At 36.3% G+C, this 14,162-nt stretch overlaps 1 long non-coding RNA gene across 1 annotated transcript; it reads right to left on the bottom strand.

Moving 5' to 3' along the window:
• Positions 1-615: 615 nt before the first annotated feature.
• LOC127073715 (uncharacterized) lies at positions 616-3,106 on the bottom strand. Its single transcript, XR_007785847.1, has 2 exons — positions 2,372-3,106; positions 616-943 (listed from the first exon to the last, which is right to left on the bottom strand). It is a non-coding gene; the product is annotated as an uncharacterized LOC127073715 (long non-coding RNA).
• Between the last annotated feature and the right edge of the window lie 11,056 nt (positions 3,107-14,162).

The raw sequence follows: 14,162 nt of genomic DNA, 5'->3' as shown, positions 1-14,162 counted from the left end.
GCAAAAAATAGCAAAATAAGCTCTTGTAATGTCAAAAATGAAAAATTAAATGCTAATAATATGGAATAAAAACATGTGAATAAGGTAAAGAAAAAAATAATATGTTACCATCAGATACAATGATACACATGAAAAGAAAAATAACTATAACATAAATAAATTTTAAAATTTCAGACATTTTTCTATGCTTGAATGAGAAAATAGAATATTGTATGATCACTTTATAGGATAAAATCTCTTATTTTTTAAATTAGAATAACTTTTAAATGTCTTTTAGGTATATTTATGTGTTATGTATGTCTTTAGAGCTCATCAAATTGATCAATTGATCTTATTTAAATCAAATTAAAATATTGATGGTTATTAGAAATTATTCTTATTTTTATTAATCTTGTTATTATTTATAGTTTATCTTTTTTATGATAGACATGAGAAAAGTTAATAAAGAAATGCTATAAGGTTGAATGATAATAAAATTAGACGTAGGAATAGCGTATAAAAATATATTTTACTTGCTAAAAAATATAGAAGCGAAGCAATCTTCTTATGCGGGTAGGGGTGGTCAATGTTTTTAGTGTTTCTGGAATTTAGGGTAAGCTAACAAATGTGAAGATCTATGTTTTAAAGATGTTTTTTTATAGGATTATAGCAAGTTTATGAGGGTAAGAATCTCTATTACAGGGATGTTTTTTTTGTGAATATGAGATTGTCTTCCTTCGCCTTAAGAATGACATATTACAAGTCATTACAAAGTACATTCATAGACTACACAAGAAATAGAAGGTTATAAGGTTTTTGACATAGTTGACAATTTACCTTGACTTCCTAAACTTATCCTAAAGGTCTACATCTCTTCAAACAATGTTATTCACCATGATCTTCATCATTCTTCATGCCCAATGCACCATATAACTTCCTTGCCAAAAGCCACGTTGTTACGAACCTGTAAAAAAGAACATTAATATCAATTATTTCCACATCATTCATATTCTAACATCAATGTTTAACATTCAAACACATTTCACAGCAAGCAACCTTGTTTACATCATACCATAGCATGGTGAAATTTAAGATTGACAGCATCACTGCAGTGCAAACAAACCAAGACAAATTCCATTACAAATCATAGCATACAATAACAACCCAGTACACACTAACAGAACATTTTTAACTAGTCAAGCATAACGTAAGTTTGAACTCACAACAACATTAAAATTTGACATAAACTCGATTCATTCACTAATTGTGCATTTTCCATAGTTTTAGTGCTAACCAAACTCACTTCAATTTCATTTAAATAGCATCACAATCCTAACACCATAATAACTCATGCCATTCCAAACCAGTTAACATTCAGAATGCAAGACAATTCAAAACACATACTCACTAAAAGTTCAAATCCAATAACAATTAACCCTAGCACTTTAACAAAGTTTAGCAAAATTGACCTAACTGAATTTTTACAAACTTCAATCTATTCCAAGAAACTAACTGGTTTACTTCTTCATTCATTCTAACATCACACTGGCTTCGCAACTAATAAAACCTTTGATAGAAAAACTAACTTTCAATTTACATTCCCAAATTGCAATTGGCCTAACTAATTTTTTAATCACGATATCATCAAATAACTCACACCGACATGATAACTGGATGCAACTAACTTAACATATTCCATTCTAACTAATCTCTTCACTAACATTTCAACCTTTTAATGTTCCTTAACATTCAGTTCACAGCCTTTTTTCGAATCAAGCAAAATTTAACACTGACAGATCAAATAAGAGTTGTGAATAATTAACCACTAACTAACTCATAACATAAATCAGTTGAATCAACTAATCTTCAAACTAACCTAATCAAAACTAATTAACATCTAACTGAAATAATTTCTAATAGTTTTTTAATAGAATTTAATCCATTATAACCCTCAACTAATAGTTAAAAGAAGTTAACCAAGTTATAACCTTCAACCAATTTTCACTAAGAGAACCTAACAGAGCCAAACATAATTAACAATCCAAAACTATATATAATCTAACCTTCAATCATTTTCACCGAAGGGAATTAGCATGATCATCACCTCAGAACACTTGATATTCTCTCTCACTCTGAACCACTATCTCACCCTCACTACACACTCTACGCCATAGCTTTTAGAGCTTCAACATATGAAGCTCTACACAGTTGAGCATAACTCTCAATCTCTCTGAACTTCTACAATCACTCACAACTCTCTGCACTCATGTAGCAATTGAACAAGCAATAACACATCACAACAATCGAATTTCCTACAGACTACAGAGTACAGAAGAGGTAGAAAAAGAGGAAGAGGGAATCAAAGGTTAAGGAGTAGAGTGTTGAAGCTTACGTGCATCATCTTCATCTTCACTTTCGTTTTTGCTTCAAATTCAACACTCACCGAGGAAAAGCTACTCCTTGTAGGTAGGATCTTTTGATTCTTCTTCCATTTTGCCTTGTTCTTGTTACCATTATATACCTTGTGGCTTGAGGAATCAAAGCCCTAATAGGAGAGGCTTTTATTCCTCCATACTTGCGTTAAATTTCTGATTTAGGAATTAGGGTTCATGAACGTTTTGGCTAGGTTTAAGTGTTTGGTTGAGAATTAGGAGAATTCAAGGTTGGATTGGAGGAGATGAGGATTAGACAAGTATTTTGATAACTAAATTTTTTTGATTGGGGGAGCCCCTCCGTCTGAAGCAATTTATGGAGCAGCGGGGCATTGTTCCGGTGAAGTTCTCTTTTGAGAGGGAGAGAGTAAATAAAGTTTTGAAACATGAAGTAAATGTTGATTTGCGGAGACTCCACTCCCTTGCCTAGTTTCACGTTGGCCTTGAGTCCAACCAGACCCATGGCCTTGTCTTCCGCACCCTTTGTCATTTTAAGGAGAACAGTCGACTGTCACCCACAAGTATGAGAACTTTGCATCACTACGAATAAGGGCTCCAACTTGAATAAAGGTAAATAAATATGACACTAGCTCTCTTAGGTGGAAAAGAATTATCATTAATATTATGGGAGTAGGAGAACTACATCTCAACTATAGAAATGGATCATGTCTAAAAGTTGAGAAAAAAATGTTTTAAAAGAACAAGTGCACCAAGGGCACAAAATAGTTTGAACACGTTTATGTATTTTTTTTAACCTCTTGAAATTTGTTTTAATATGCTTAAGATGTATTTGCATTTATTAAGAAAAGATTTGGAAATCACTCGAGTAAAAATCAAGGTTTATTGAGAAAGTGGTTCAAGTTTGAAAACAAGAAGGTTTTTGAAAAGAAGAGAGAAGATTTTAAAAATTAAAGATTAGGGGAGATGAAGAGACTATCCTAGAACATAAAGTAAAAATTAGGAAGAAAAGATCTAACCAAGAGATAACAAGCTTTATGACATAAGTCAAGCAAGAGTTCCCCTCCTCTAGATTAAGTCTAAAACAAGACAAATAAGCAAAGAATAATCCATGTATCAGATGAAACCAAAGTAATCAAGCCAAGTATTTAAAAGAAGTCCAAATTCAAAGGTACCAGATGAATCCCAAGGTATCAAATCACAAACTCCCAAAAGCAAGGGTCAAGATCCTAGTTCTAAGTCCATAACTCCACAACAATGCCAAAGATAGTAACTTCAAGTTCATGAATCAAGTTAACCATTTTTATAGGGTTTTTTTTTCTTTATTAATGTCTTTAAAAGAAAACGAAATCCCAATGGACAAAGGAAAAAGAGTATGAACATAAACAAAGCTCCAAGTGGACAAAGAGCAAATAGCATAAGCACAAACAATATGATATGAGATGCTAAAATAAAAGCATAAAGTAAAAATAAAAAGTATAAGATAAATGATATTAAAGTAAAGTTAACACAATGATATGTTAGTAGGTTGTGTTAGTAATGAAAAAATGGAAAGACAACTTGGCATTTTTGGGAGAATTCTCAATTATTCATCCACAAGTATGAAAATATGGACCTCTACATCACCATGAGAAGGGCTCCAACTTGGATAAACAAGTTTGCCACTAGCTCTCTTAGGTGAAAAGGAAATAATATTTTTCATACAATACCATGGGGAGTAGGATACTTACAATCTCACTTATGAAAATGACTTGGTTTTCGATTTGGGACAAATTAGGTTGATCTCCCAATAAAGATAAGTTTGTGCTTATTTCAGATCACTTTTTAAGTGATGGATATTCATCCCTCCTACAACTGTCTCTTAGGACGTTCGTGGGTTCATGCGGATGAGGACATTTACATCAACTCTACACCATAAGCTGAAGTTTATGAAAAATGGGAAGTTAGTGATCATGGGTGGCGAGAAGGCCATGTTGGTGAGTCATTTATCTTCATTTTCATACATTGATGCCGATGAAGCTAAGGGAACGTCGTTTCAAGCTCTCTCTGTTAACAATTTTGCTGCTAGAAAGAATGAGGAATCCATGTCATCCTTGAAAGATGCCCAACATGTGTTAAAGAATGGTCAATCGGCTAAGTGGGGACAAGTTGTGGAGCTTGCAGAGAATAAGAACAGAGTTGGTTTGGGTTTTTCACCTGGTGCAACCCAAAGAGATTTGAAGCAAATTCAGGAAGTGTTTCATAGTGTTGGATTTATTCATTCAAGAGATTAGTCTGCTACCGTGATTTTAGAAGATGATGAAGAGCAATGAATGCCAAACTTTGTGACACGTGGATCGATGTGCGAAAACTGGATCACTATTGGAGTTCCTTATGTTATTCACTTATCGAAGTAATATGTTTTTTTGTCATTTTTAAAATCCTTTCACTATGCCCAAGGTGAAAGTGGATCTATGTGGGTTTTGTTTTAGATTTTTCATTATCATCGATAAAATATTATTTCGTTTATCCATATTATGTTTTCCTTTTTGCTTTTTCTAGAAAAATTGTAACCTAAACAACAAGATAATAATCACTTTTATATATGCATCACAATATGCGTTTATTTGTTCATATTCTAAAATCAAGCATAAAATTATTGTGCAGATTAATTGTTAAACCCATTGAAAACAATGACCCTGTGCCCTCTTCTAACTTTGAATTCCATGTGTTCGAAATGGAAGAAGAAGATGTTGAACAGATTCCTGATGAGATTTCTCGATTTCTTGAGTATGAAGAGAAGACCATTCAGCCTCATAAAGAGCCGTTGGAAGTGATTAATCTGGGTTTCGAAGATAACAAGAAAGAAGTCAAGATTGGGGCATTGCTTTGTCTAGATGTTAAGAAGAGGATGGTAGAACTTCTCAGATAATATGTGGATGTTTTTTCTTGGTCTTATCAAGATATGCCAAGTCTTGATAGTGATATTATGGAGCATCGATTACCATTGAAGCCAGAATGTTTGTCGGTTAAACAAAAGTTGAGAAGAACTCACCCTGATATGGCTATCAAGATTAAAGAGGAGGTGCAAAAGAAAATTGATGATGTGTTTCTTGTTACTGCTGAATACCCTCAATGGATGGCTAACATTGTACCTGTTCCAAAGAAAGATGGTAAAGTTCAAATGTGTGTTGATTATAGAGACTTGAACAAAGCTAGTCCGAAAGATGATTTTCCTCTGCCACACATTGACATATTGGTAGATAATACAACTAAGTTCAATGTCTTCTCCTTTATGGATAGGTTCTGCGATTATAATCAGATCAAGATGGCACCCGAGGACATGGAAAAGACAACATTTATTACACCCTGGGGAACATTCTGCTATAGAGTGATGCCTTTCGGTTTAGAGAATGCTGGTGCAACGTACCAAAGAGCCATGACTACTCTTTTCCATGACATGATGCACAAAGAGATATAAGTCTATGTTGATTATATGAATTCTAAGTCGAAGATCATGTTGAGTATTTGTTAAAGTTGTTTCAACAATTGAGAAAGTTTAAACTCCAGTTGAATCCTAATAAATGTACTTTTGGTGTCCATTCAGGAAAGCTATTGGTTTTCGTTGTCAGCTTGAAAGATATTGAAGTAGATCCTGATAAAGTCAGAGTTATTCAAGAGATACCTGAACCAAAGACAGAAAAGAAAGTCAGAGGGTTCCTTGGGCGTCTGAATTATATATCCAGATTCATATCTCACATGACGGCCACGTGTGTGCCAATATTCAAACTTCTTCACAAAGATCAAGGTTGTGTTTGGATAGAGGACTGCCAGAAAGCTTTTAACATCATCAAAGAGTATTTGCTTGAACCTCCGATTTTGTCTCCTCCAGTGGAAGAAAGACATTTGATTATGTATTTGACTGTATTAGAGGAGTCCGTGGGTTGTGTGCTTGGACGACAAGATGAAACTGGTAGAAAGGAGCATGCCATCTACTATATGAGTAAGAAGTTTACAGATTGTGAGTCTCGATATTCTATTCTTGAGAAAACTTGTTGTGGTTTAGCATGGGTTGCCAAACGTTTACGCCAGTATATGATCAATCATACCACTTGGTTGATATCTAAAATGGATCCAATCAAGTATATTTTCGAAAAGTTTGCTTTGACTGGAAGGATAGCTCGTTGGCAGATGTTATTGTCCGAATATGATATTGAGTACCATACTCAGAAGGAAATTAAAGGGGGTATTCTTATAGATCATTTGGCTCACCATCCGATTGATGATTATCAATTCATCAGGTTTGACTTCCCTGATGAAGATGTTATGTACTTAAAAGCTAAAGATTGTGATGAACAGTTGCCTGAAGAAGGGCCAGATCCTGGATCCCGGTGGGGTTTAGTGTTTGATGGAGCAGTTAATGCTTATGGAAATGGAAATGGAATTGGTGCAATCATTGTTACTCCTAAGGGTTCTCATATCCCTTTCACTGCAAGATTGATGTTTTATTATACGAACAATATGGCAAAATATGAAGCTTGTGTCATGGGTATTGAAGAGGTCATTGATTTGAGAATCAAAATCCTTGATGTGTATGGAGATTCAGTGTTGTGGTTAATCAGATTAAAGGAGAATGAGAGACTCGTCATCCTGGCTTAATTCCTTACAAAGATTATGTAAGGAGGATGTCGACTTTATTCAATAAAATAGAGTTTCATCATATACCTCGTGAAGAGAATCAAATGGCGGACACTCTGGCTACTTTGTCTTCTACGCATAAAGTAAATCGTTAGAATGGCGCGCACAATATCACGATTATACGCCTTGATAGACCTGCTCACGTGTTTGCAGTAGAAGAAGTCACAAATGATAAGCCTTGGTATTATGACATTAAGTGTTTCCTCCAAAGTCAGGAATACCCGTTTAGGGCATCTAGCAAAGATAAGAAGACTTTGAGAATATTGGCTGGAAATTTATTTCTAAATGAAGATGTGTTGTACAAGAGAAACTTTGACATGGTTCTGCTCAGATGCGTGGATAGACATGAAGCAGACATGTTAATGCAAGAAGTTCATGAAGGATCCTTTGATACTCATGCCAATGGACATGCAATGGCTAAAAAGATGTTAAGGGCATGTTACTAGTGGCTGACAATGGAATCTGATTGATGTAAACATGTGAAGAAGTACCATAAATGTCAGATTGATGTTAATAAGATTCATGTGCCTCCGACATTTCTCAATGTTATCTCATCTAAATGGCCTTTGTCTATGTGGGGAATCGATATGATTGAACCCATAGCTTTGAACGAACATTATTTCATTCTAGTGGCCATTGATTACTTCACCAAGTGGATTGTGAAGGAGAAGGGCGATCCAAAACGCAGCGGAATTTAAAATTTCTCCTTTAATGATCCTTACGAATGAGCATGATTAGTGATAGAATCATTACCTCTTGTGGCGATTGTAACGTTTGATGCAGATCTACGAAGCGATCACGAACGTTGAACAATGACAACGCCTCTACTCAGTCCACACAAACGGATTCCTTCAATCTCAGTGCTAGCTGTTACGAATGAAGGCTTTTGTGTGTGTGTGTGTGTGTGTGTGTGTGTGTGTGTGTGTGTGTGTGTGTGTGAGAGAGAGAGAGAGAGAGAGAGAGAGAGAGAGAGAGAGAAACTAAATTGCAACTGCATCAATACTTCTACACAAGGGTTCTATTTATAGAACTACTTGTGTGGGCTGCAAGCTAAAAAGGTCACTCAAGTGTATGTGGCCCATATCTTATAATATGCCAAAATCACTTAAGCGCGTGGTACCTTACCATATTTCGTATTCTGTTTAAGTACACCGTACCTTACGATGTTCTACAATTCACTTAAGGACATTGTACATTACGGTACTCCTTAGTTATTCTATCTCTCATCAATCCGTCCTTTTGTGTGTGACCCTGTAGGTTTTCGCGACATTGGTAATTATATTAAATCACATATTTAACATAATAAACAGTGAGCGGTATCTAGAAACACATCACTGCTACCCAAGACACAAAAATGTCATGTGATCCGACAAATCCTTCTGTGATAATACTTATGTATACAATTACCCTTCTGCCCTTATGTCTATATTGAACACAAGGCATAGACCGTGTCATCCTTGTCCAGTTCAATATTGGGCCCATAGACATTTATCCTGTTACGCAGGATGGGCAAATTCCATCTAGGTCACTCATGTCCCTTAGCATGCTTCGTGGAGTACCCATCAACTGTCTTTGTGGTCATCCAACTACGGACAACGTTTGATCAGCAATAAGGCACTCGACTCTACATCTAGGGTCCATAGTGGTTTCAGGTCGAAGGGTGGTATACACCATTATCACCATGAGAATAACTTATGACACTTTGCATAACATTCTATATAGTATTCTCATAGCGGGTCAATCCAGTATAAATATTACTCTTAATATTCATACCTATGTTTAAGACTTGATAACTCCTTATCCATGATCCATGAGATGTGATCATCAGTCTATATATATAATAGTCTTAATGCTTTAATGTTATCCCACTTCACAATAAAGCTCGACTACGGATACGTTAAGAATAGTGTCGTTATGTTTAATGTGATCTCATGATTAAGTCACACTTGATACATTAAACGGACTATCTATTCTAGGGACTTTATTAAACAAACATAATAAAGAAAAAACCTTTTATTATTAATAAACAATTCGATACAAGTACCAAAAGTATTGGCCTCTAGGGCTTACACCAACAATCTCCCACTAGCACTAGAGCCAATCAAGCATACCCTTAATGCCCATAGATCTAGTATGACCATCACGCTTCTGCTGCGCAAGAGGCTTTGTCAGATGGTCAGCAATATTGGCAAGTGTAGGTACTTTGCATATTTTCATATCTCCTCTATCTATTATCTCTCGAATGAGGTGATAACGCCTAAGTATGTGTTTGGATCGTTGGTGAGATCTAGGCTCCTTAGCTTGTGCGATAGCACCATTGTTATCACAATAGAGACCAATGGGATCCATAATGCTAGAAACTATGCCAAGTTCACTAATGAACTTTTTGATCCAAACAACTTCCTTTGCTGCACTTGAGGCAGCAATATACTCGGCCTCAGTTGTAGAATCAGCAATTGTATCTTGCTTTGAACTTTTCCAGCTCACAGCGCCACCGTTTAAGCAAAACACATAACCAGATTGCGATCTAAAGTCATCCTTATCTGTCTGGAAGCTAGCATCGGTGTATCCAATTACAGCCAACTCTTCCTGACCTCCATATATCAAGAATGAGTCCTTAGTCCTTCTCAAATACTTAAGGATATTCTTGACAGCTACCCAATGAGCATCACCAGGATCAGATTGGTACCTACTCGTTGCACTTAAAGCATACGAGACATCTGGTCGAGTACATAACATGGCATACATGATAGATCATATTGCATATGCATATGGAATCTTATTCATGCGATCCCTTTCTTCCTTAGTTGAAGGGGATTGTGTTTTTGATAGACACAGACCATGTTGCATAGGTATGAATCCTTTCTTGGAATCATGCATATTAAAGCGTCTCAGCACTTTGTCTATGTACGTACTCTGACTTAGGCCAAGCAGTTTTTGTGATCTATCTCTATAGATTCTGACTCCTAATATATAGGCTGCTTCACCTAGGTCCTTCATAGAAAAACATTTCCCCAACCAAGACTTTACTTGTTGCAGGGTAGGGACATCGTTTCCAATGAGTAATATGTCATCTACATATAATACCAGGAAAACGATCATGCTCCCACTAACCTTCTTGTAGACACAAGGCTCATCTTCGTTCTTGATGAATCCATATTGTTTTACCGTTTTATAAAAACGAAGATTCCAGCTTCTGGAAGCTTGCTTCAATCCATAGATCGATCTTTGTAACTTACATATCTTTTGGGCTTCTTCTGGTATGTCAAATCCTTCAGGCTGTGTCATGTACACATCCTCAAGAAGATTCCCATTAAGGAAAGCAGTTTTGACATCCATCTGCCATATTTCATAATCATGATATGCAGCGATAGCAAGTAAAATCCGAACAGATTTAAGCATTGCAACTGGTGAAAAGGTTTCATCATAGTCAACCCCATGAATTTGTTTATATCCTTTTGCAACCAGTCTTGCCTTATAGGTATGTGCCTTACCATCCATGTCAGTCTTCTTTTTGAAGACCCATTTGCATCCTATAGGGTTAACTCCTACAGGAGGCTCTACCAAGGTCCAAACTTGGTTTGTGTACATGGAATCCATTTCAGATTTCATGGCTTCTAGCCACTTCTCAGACTCGGGACCAGTTATGGCCTCTTGGTAGGTCACAGGCTCATCTTGATCCATGAGTAATACATCACCTTGATCAGTTATGAGATATCCATATCTCTCAAGTATGTGACGTATCCTGCTTGACCTACGCTGGTCTTGTTCTACTTGAGCAGGTTGCTCTTCCACAACTACTTGTGTTTCCTGCTCTAATTCCTCCATAAGTGTATCAATGCTTTGTGATTCTTGAATTTCTTCAAGCTCTACTTTCCTCCCACTGATTCCTTTGGAAATAAAATCCTTTTCTAGGAAAACTCCAGTTCGAGCGACAAACATTTTGCCCTGAGAAGGATTGTAGAAGTAATACCCTCTTGTTTCTTTAGAATACCCCATAAATAAGCATTTTTCAGATTTGGGCTCAGGCTTAGTTGAAATTTATCGTTTCACATAAACTTCGCAACCCCAAATCTTCATGTAAGACATATGTGGTTTCTTACCACTCCATATCTCATATGGTGTCTTCTCAACCTTTTTGGATGGAACACGGTTAAGTGTGTAAGCTGTTGTCAATAGTGCACGTCCCCAAAAGGAGTTTGGAAGATCGGTGTGACTCATCATGGATCGGACCATGTCTAACAGGGTTCGATTTCTTCTCTCAGATACACCATTCCATTGGGGTGTTCCAGGAGGAGTAAGTTGGGATAGGATCCCACACTCTTTCAGATGGTCATCAAACTCTAGGCTTAAATACTCACCACCTCGATCTGATCGAAGAGTTTTAATATTCTTACCTAGTTGGTTTTGTACTTCATTCTTGAATTCCTTGAACTTTTCAAAGGACTCTGATTTGTGTTTCATTAAATACACATAACCATATCTACTGAAATCATCAGTAAATGTGATGAAGTACTGAAAACCTCCTCTGAATGGTATGTTCAGTGGTCCACATACATCAGTATGTATGAGGGCCAAAATATCATTAGCTCTTTCACCTTTTCCTGTGAATGGAGACTTTGTCATCTTTCCAATTAAACAAGATCTGCATGTCTCATATGATTCATAATCAAAAGAGTCCAACAATCCATCTTTATGGAGTTTGGAAATGCGTTTCTCATTTATGTGGCCTAATCGACAATGCCAAAGGTAAGTTGGATTTAACTCATTAGGTTTCATCCTTTTAGTATTAATGTTATAAATAGGCATTTCAAGATCAAGGACATATAGTCCATTGTTCATTTGTGCAGTAGCATAGAATATATCATTCAAATAAATTGAGCAACAATTGTTCTTTATTATAAATGAAAAACCAAACTTGTCCAAACAAGAAACGGAAATAATATTCCTGCTAATTGCAGGTACATAATAACAGTTCTCTAACTGAATTATTAAACCACTAGGTAAAGTCAATACATAAGTTCCTACGGCTAAAGCAACAACCTTTGCTCCATTGCCAACTCGTAGGTCAACTTCACCTTTTGCCAAATATCTACTCCTTTTTAGTCCCTGCACATTGGTACAAATGTGAGAACCGCATCAGTATCTAATACTCATGATGCAGAAGTAGATAAATTAATTTCAATAACAAAAATACCTGAAGTTGAAGTCTCTACTCCATTCTTCTTATCTTCCAGGTACGTTGGGCAGTTTCTCTTCCAGTGTCCAGTCTTACCGCAATGGAAGCAGGTACCTTCTTTTGCTATGCCTCCACTAGGTTTCAAAGCAGCAACATTGGGTTTGGGTTTGGCAACTTCCTTGCCTTTCCCTTTATCACCCTGCTTGATGGCCTTTTGTTATGTCTCTTTCCATTTCCGATCATCAGAATGGACTTCCCTTTTGACTTCAGATTCTGCTCAGCAGTTATTAACATGGCTAGCAGTTCAGGAAGAGATTTTTCCATATCATTCATATTGAAATTTAGGACAAATTGACTGAATCTATTTGGCAACGATTGTAAGATCAAATCAGTCGCAAGTTCCTTTCCGAGGGGAAAACCCAACCTCTCAAGGTTTTCCACATACCCAATCATCTTGAGCACATGGGGACCTATAGGGGCTCCCTCATCTAACTTGCCTTGAAAAAGGGCTTTTGAAACTTCAAACCTTTCATGCCTTGCTTGCTCTTGATAGAGCATCTTCAGGTGTTCGATCATATCGAACGCTGCCATGTTCTCATGTTGCTTTTGCAACTTTGAGTTCATGGTAGCTAGCATGAGACAAACTGTTTCATTGGCATCATCGACATGTTTCTTATAAGCATCTCTTTCTGCCTTAGGTGCAGAACTAGGAGGTTCCTCTTCAGGAACAAGTTTCTCCAAGACATACATCTTTCTATCATGTTTAAGGATAATCCTCAGTTTCGGTGTCAATCCAGAAAATTTGTCCCAGACAATTTTTCCTTGTCAAGGATTGATCGCAAAATGTTGTTAGAGGTGCTTGTTGTCATAGTAATCTACATGAAAATAATGAAAATATAAGTATCAATAACATATTTAATTAGTCCTTTAATGAAATATGCTCCCACTATTTTACTCAAAACAAATGACCCTCACCATTTGATTCGGAAAATCCCGTTGGAAGATTTTCTAGTGAGTCGAGATCCATATTTCACTTTGTTTTAAGTCCGCGTAGGCGGATTACACAAAACTAGGTTATTTAGGTAGGAACTCCTTCCAATTGTATCTAATACAACTCTCGAATATTTTAGTTAGGTGAATAACTCCTTATTCCAATCCATCACATGGATCATTTCCAACTCTTGCTTCTAAACATATATAATCTTATTATAATTTGTTTAGTTAATTTTGACCCATTGTTTTAACAATTGGATATTACAATTATCCCATCGCACCTTACTAATATAGAACATGCACCTCGCGTAGGCGGAACCTACATTATCCGATACTAGTCTTGATGAGTGCTAAAACTTGGAAAGCATAAACTTAATATTTAATTTGAGGGAATTTGCAATTATTCTGATCTCACCGGCTTATTTATCATATAAATCGTCTCTCACATGCATCAACATACATTTACATGCATCAACATACATACATAATGAAACAGTTATGGCCCCTAGCGCAATTGTTCTCCCAAGCCAATGAGAGAACCTGAGCTAACCTAATAACGATCTAAGCTTCTCCAAGCAAGATCTTCAAGGTTGTCCTCCTTTGATAATGAATTCTTCTCTTTCTTCATAACATTACATTACATAAAAGAAACTCGTTTTACATACGAGGGAGTGAGATGAGAAAAGAAGTTACATTATCAGATTAAAAGAGAGGCACGACACGCAGGTCGTATTTTAAAAACCCAAAACAAAATAAAGGAAAACTAAGGCCATAACTGATCACCACAAGACAATAATAATAAACACATTATTATTATTAATTTTAATTCTTTTAATTTATTAAAACCAAATTAAATTTCGGCGACCGATCACACTAAACAGAGTTAGCCGGGGGTCTGCTGCTCGGTCAGCGGACGGTGGTCAAGGGGGCAGCGCCCCTTGCGG

The sequence above is a fragment of the Lathyrus oleraceus genome, chromosome 1, assembly GCF_024323335.1.
Source record: "Lathyrus oleraceus cultivar Zhongwan6 chromosome 1, CAAS_Psat_ZW6_1.0, whole genome shotgun sequence".
Classification (NCBI taxonomy): Eukaryota; Viridiplantae; Streptophyta; class Magnoliopsida; order Fabales; family Fabaceae; genus Lathyrus; species Lathyrus oleraceus.
The sequence above is the reverse complement of the archived record's forward strand: the minus strand, read 5'-3'. Positions and strand labels throughout refer to the sequence as shown.